This window comes from Octodon degus, unplaced genomic scaffold (assembly GCF_000260255.1).
Source record: "Octodon degus isolate 3935 unplaced genomic scaffold, OctDeg1.0 scaffold00088, whole genome shotgun sequence".
Taxonomy (NCBI): Eukaryota; Metazoa; Chordata; class Mammalia; order Rodentia; family Octodontidae; genus Octodon; species Octodon degus.
The window spans coordinates 1,053,981-1,059,901 of record NW_004524664.1 but is presented as its reverse complement, the minus strand read 5'-3'; positions in this window follow the sequence as shown (position 1 = coordinate 1,059,901).

Sequence of the window (5,921 nt, the reverse complement as noted above, 5' to 3'; positions counted from 1 at the left end):
AGTGTGTTTGTTGTCTGTGTAGAGGAATGCTATTGACTTTTGGGTATTGACTTTATAACCTGCTATGCTACTGAATTTCTGTATTAATTCTAGTAGCTTGTTGGTGGAGTTTTTTTGTCTTCCAAGTAAAGTATCATATTGTCTTCTAAAAAAGATAATTTAACTTCTTCTTTACCTATTCTTATTCCTTTTATTTCTTTCTCTTTTCTAATGGCTGTAGCTAATGATTCCAGAGCTATATTGAATAGGAGTGGTGATAGAGGACATCCTTGTCTTGTACCAGATCTAAGAGTAAAAGATTTCAGTGTTTCCCCATTTGGGATTATGTTAGCCGTTGGGTTTTCATAAATTGCTTTTACCAGATTGAAGTAGAGGCTCTCTATTCTAATTTTCTGTAGGATTTTGAACATGAATGATTTTTGGACTTTGTCCAAAGCCTTTTCTGCATCAATGGAGATGATCATGTGGTTTTTAGTTTTCGCTCTATTGATATAGTGTGTTATATTGATAGATTTTCGAATATTGAGCCATCCTTGCATCCCTGGGATGAATCCTACCTGGTCATGGTGTATGATCTTCTTGATGATTTGCTGTATTCTATTTGCTAGTATTTTATTGATTATTTTGGCATCTATGTTCACGAGGGAGATAGGCCTGTAGTTCTCTTTCTTAGCTGCATCTTTCCCTCCTTTTGGTGTTAGTATAACACTTGTCTCCAGGAATGATTTTGGGAGGATTTCTTCCTTTGTGATTTCATGGAAGAATTTGAGGATTATAGGGACTATATCTTCTGTAAATTTCTTGTAGAATTCAGCTGTGAATCCATCCAGACCTGGACGTATCTTTGTTGGTAGGTTTTTTATTACATCTCGTATTGCATTGGGTGTTATTGGGCTACTGAGAGTGGTTATATCTTGTCAATTCAGCTTTGGTTATTTCTACCTTTCTAAGAATCTGTCCATTTATTCTATGTCTTCTATTCTGTAGAGTAAAGATTCTCAAAGTAGCTATTGATATTCTTCTGTATTTCCATTGGGTCTGTGGTAATTACACCCTTTTCATTCCTTATTGCTTGTATATGAATTTTTTTCCCTCTTTTAATGAGGTTAGCTAGGGGCGTGTGGATTTTATTTAATCTTTCAAAGAACCAGCTTTTTGTTTCATTAATTCTTTGGGCTGTTTTCTTCATCTCAATTTAATTAATTTCTGCTCTAATCTTTATGATTTCTTCCCATCTTTGGACTCTGGGTTTGGTTTGCTCTTCCTTTATTAGTTGTTGAAGGTGCAGCATTAGGGTATTTATTTGTTTCTGTTCTGTTTTCCTAATGTGTGAGTTCACAGCTGTGGATTTCCCTCTGAGAACTGCTTTCTTCCTGTCCCATAAATTACGATAACTTGTACTTGAATTTTCATTGAATTGTAGATATTGTTGAATTTCTTTTTTAATTTCTTCTGTAACCCATTGGTTGCTGAGTAAAATGTTGTTTAATTTCCATGTACTTAGAGTTTTGTTCTGGTTTCTTTTGTCATTTATTTCCAGTTTCATTTCACAGTGGTCAGATAATATGTATGGGATAATTTGTGTTTTCTTGCATATACTTAAGCACGATCTATGGACCAGTATGTGGTCTATTTTAGAAAATGACCCATGTGCAGCTGAGGAAAATGTGTATTCAGCTGTGTTTGGGTGGAACACTCAGTACATGTCTAACAAGTCCATTTGTTTCAAGATATGGTTCAGTTCTGTTTTTTCTTTGCTAATTCTTTGTTTCTTTCTCTCTGCCTCTGTCTCTGTCTCTGTCTCTGTCTCTGTGTCTCTGTCTCTCTCTGTCTCTGTCTCTCTCTGTGTCTCTGTCTCTGTCTCTGTCTCTCTCTCTCTCTCTCTCTCTCTCTCTCTCTCTCTCTCTCTCTCTCTTTCTTTTGTATTGGAAATCAAACTCAGGACCTTTTCATTGCCTGGCTGATACTGCACCATGGAGGTATACTCCTGGCCCTAATACTCTTTCATTGAAGGTACAAATTATCATATGGTTTAATGCTGTGCAGTGAAAAGGTGAAGATTTGATTTTGTAATTAATAATAACTGGCAGATAAGAACACCATAGGAAGAATATATTACTCGTACATGGACATCTTAACTCTTTTTAAATCACATATTCAACTATAAGCAAATAATCCATGACATTTCTTTTGGGCTTGTGACTACAGAATCCCAGGGTTGCCTGAGTTGTGATGTCAGGTATCAGGCAATTTGGGAGAGTGGGTTTAACTGTGAACTCACATAGAAAGGACAGGGAACTGTAGGAAATATCAGTAGGGCTTCCTGATAAGTAAGTCATGACTGGTAAGTCATGCAGTCTAATACCTGACCTTAGGTGGTCCTAACTTCTCTTCTCTTTCCGTGTGTGGATTCTGCTTTTGCTGTCAACAGGCATAACATAGATCTCCTCCCCTTGAATGCAAGCTTTGACCAATAGAATGTAGCAAAATGGAAGTGTTGGACTTCTAAACCAGGCCTCAGGAGACTTTCATTTCTTTCATTTTAGATTTTTTTTTCTTGTGAGCCTTACTTTTCGAAACAAGTTATATCATGATGTAGTAGATTTGTAACTGGTAGTCACCATATTACACCCAGATGAATTAAACTAGTGTGGTTCTGAGTGTGGGAGGCCCACTTGAAGATTGTTGCCAGCAGCATAAAAGCAGAACAGGACAGAAGAAGCTGCTGAAACACTGTTAGGGATGCTGTTCGGAGAAGCTGTTGGAACTATTGGAAGCTGCTAGTTCTCTTGGGCTGTTCTGCTGGAGGATCTTTTCATGCTGGCTTTCCTGATGAACTTTGGAGAAGCTTTGCTGGTCATCACTTCCTGGTTCTGGAGGGGAAGATGGTGCACTACTCAGCCTCCATGAAGAAGCTTGTTGCATTGGCTTTCCTGATGGGAACTCGGCTTTCCTCAATGATGGAGGACCTTGGGACAATACTGTTGTTGGTGATGGCTGTGGTGCTTTTGGAAGAGCTCTGGTCCTTACCTAGAGTGTTGCTTCCTAGCTTCAGTTCAGATTCCTCAGCCTGCTACTATAGATCCTTCATTCCATTTGGGCCTTTCCAGCACAGATCTGTAAAGTGGACCTGAATGAGACTTTGTTTAGTTTTAGGCCTTCAGATGGACTTGTGGGAGGCCAGCTGGACTCATTCAGGATATTAGGATGTAGGTCCTCATCTGGATTCTTTAGTATTTAGTGTGTGGCTAGATTTCCTGCACTTGTATATGATTCTTGGGAGATTCATTATAAACTAATATTATAAAACATGTCCTGTACTATATTGTTTGCCCTGCAAAAATCCCAAACCAGGACAAATGAGAAGCCCAAGATGTGTGAGAAGCCACACGAAGGACAATTGAAACGTTCTTAAAGATGCCCTAGAGGAGCTCACAGTTGATAAGTAGTGCTCATGATGACCCTGTGAAGGAATCATTTTGGATATATTGACCCAACTGAATCTCTAGATGACATCAGTCTTAGCTGCTATCTTATACATGGAATGGAAGAACTAACCTCTGATCCTAGCAACCCATAGCTTCATGGAAGGTGCTAGAAGACTGCTTCTACCTCAAGCTTCTTTCTATTCTCTGAGGGCCTTTGTTAAGTGGGTGTGGCCCTGGGTGTTGATTAACTCATAGTAGAAGTTATCTCTCTGAATAAGGATTCTCTATATCCACAATTTACCTTCTTGCAGAGGTGCCTCCATATTTTTCTTCTCTGTAGATTTTACCATTTTAGATGAGTGATTGAGAGTGTGTTGTGGTGATGATAACCCAGAGAGACAGGATTCAGAAAGTCTCTTATGGGCAAGGTCAAAAGATGAAAAAAATTTCACTTCGAGAGAGATACCTCTGCTCATATCCTCAGAGGATGATGTTGGTTGTAGAAGACTCTTATTTGAAGATTTCAAAAGGGAGTTTTGATCATTATTCAAGCAGAAATATAGTGCTTTCATGTTCTAACCCATCTGGCATGGAAATGTAAGCTTTGTTCAAGAGTTATTCAACTAATTTGAAGGTAATATTATGTAATAAAATAACCATTGTGGAATTCTTATTATTTTGTTTAGTAAAATTCTGTATTTTTAATGTCTCTTTCTTTCTTTTACCATATTGTATTCTATTTTTAAAAAAGTTACACATTTCTGCTTTGTGTTTTATATATTAACAGCTATTTTGTTATTCAGCTATTTTGCTAATACATTTGTCTGTATAGATAATGACTACTCAGTACCCTTAAGAAACATGGAGTGAATTTTATCTAGCAATTCAAGTTAATATAAAGTTCTCCCTTATATATACATATCACATTTTTTTCACCCGTTTGTTTGTTGATAGACATGTTTCTGAGATTTAGCTATTGTGAATTACACTGTTATAAACATAGGTATGAATGCATTACTGTAAATGGAATGTTACTTGGCTATAAACAGGATAAATTTGAGTCATTTATAGGAAAATGGATGAAACTAGAAAGCACAGTGTTAAGTAAAATCAACCAGAGACATAAGCTTAAATGCTGTTTGGTTTCTTCACATTTCTTTCATATGAAGTATCTAAGGTTTAACTACAATAGAGCAAAGCAGTAGACAGCTGAAAGGAAATGGGAAGAGAAATCTTAAATGGGAAGGGGACTGAGATGGAGGGTGAGGGCTGGAGAGTGTAAACATCATACACTACAAATATGTACTAATAAATAAAAATTTAAAAAATAGAGAAAAAGAACTCTCTCAAAATAATTACCACCTACTTCTTGTTCCATAAAATTCTGTGGTAAGAGTTTTAAAATTTTACAAGTATTTATTCCTGTCAGAACACAAGATTTAGGATAGTAATATACTGTCTTTAAACTTTTTAAAAATATTTTACTTATTTATTTAGTACAGGGTCTTCCTACACAGCTCAGACTTGCAGTGATCCAGTATCAGCCTTGCTAGTGCAGAGATTACAAGTGGGTACCACCACACCCAGTTTTGGTGCAACTGGGGTTAGGGCCCAGCACAGTACGTGGAACTGGTGATTAAACTTGAGTCCTTGCATTTGCCAGGGAGATGCTTAGACCACTGAGTTATCTCACCAGTTCAATATACTGTCTTTAAACATTAAACACAAATACTTTTCTGTCTTTTATCCTAAAATATATATACTCACAATTGCATCAAAATAGAGGGGGGATACTTTCCCTAAATATGAAAACAGATTTTAAACTTCTAAAACAGAAATCTAAAACATAGTAGGACAGAGAATGGGAGATTATTTTAATTTCCCTTTGAATTTTAGTTTACAGTTGAATAACAAGAGTATAAATGCCTGTGTAGCCTCAACCCAGATTAACCTATTGTTAACATTTTGTTCTGTTTTCTTTCTCTTCTTTAAATTAACTTTTAAGGGCAGGTGAGATTGGTTAGTGGTCTAAAGCTCCTGCTTAGGCAAGTTAAGACAGGTGCAGGGGATCACAGTTCAATCCCCGGCAACACATCTCATGCCAGCCTTGCTCTTAGGGTAGGCAGAGCCAGCAAAAAGAAAAAAAAAATAAAATAGATACTTTACATTATAACAGTTGCAAATGTTTGTGGGGTACCATGTGGTGTTTTGAAACATATATATCCATCATTTTTTATGGTGAAAACATTATCTATGCAATGTTTAGTACATGGCCATTCTCTGTAGTTATTTTACTATGCAATAGCACAATAGAAGAGTAAGTACATGGATAAGAGTCAGTTTTTCTCCACTCCTTCCCCCTGTTCTCCATGACCTCTCATACGAACATTGCTCCTTTTTGTTTCTTTTCAAAGTTTTATTGATAAACATATAGCAATGAGACAGTTTCAAATCAAATCGAAAGTACAGTTTCAACAAATAATACACTGCATA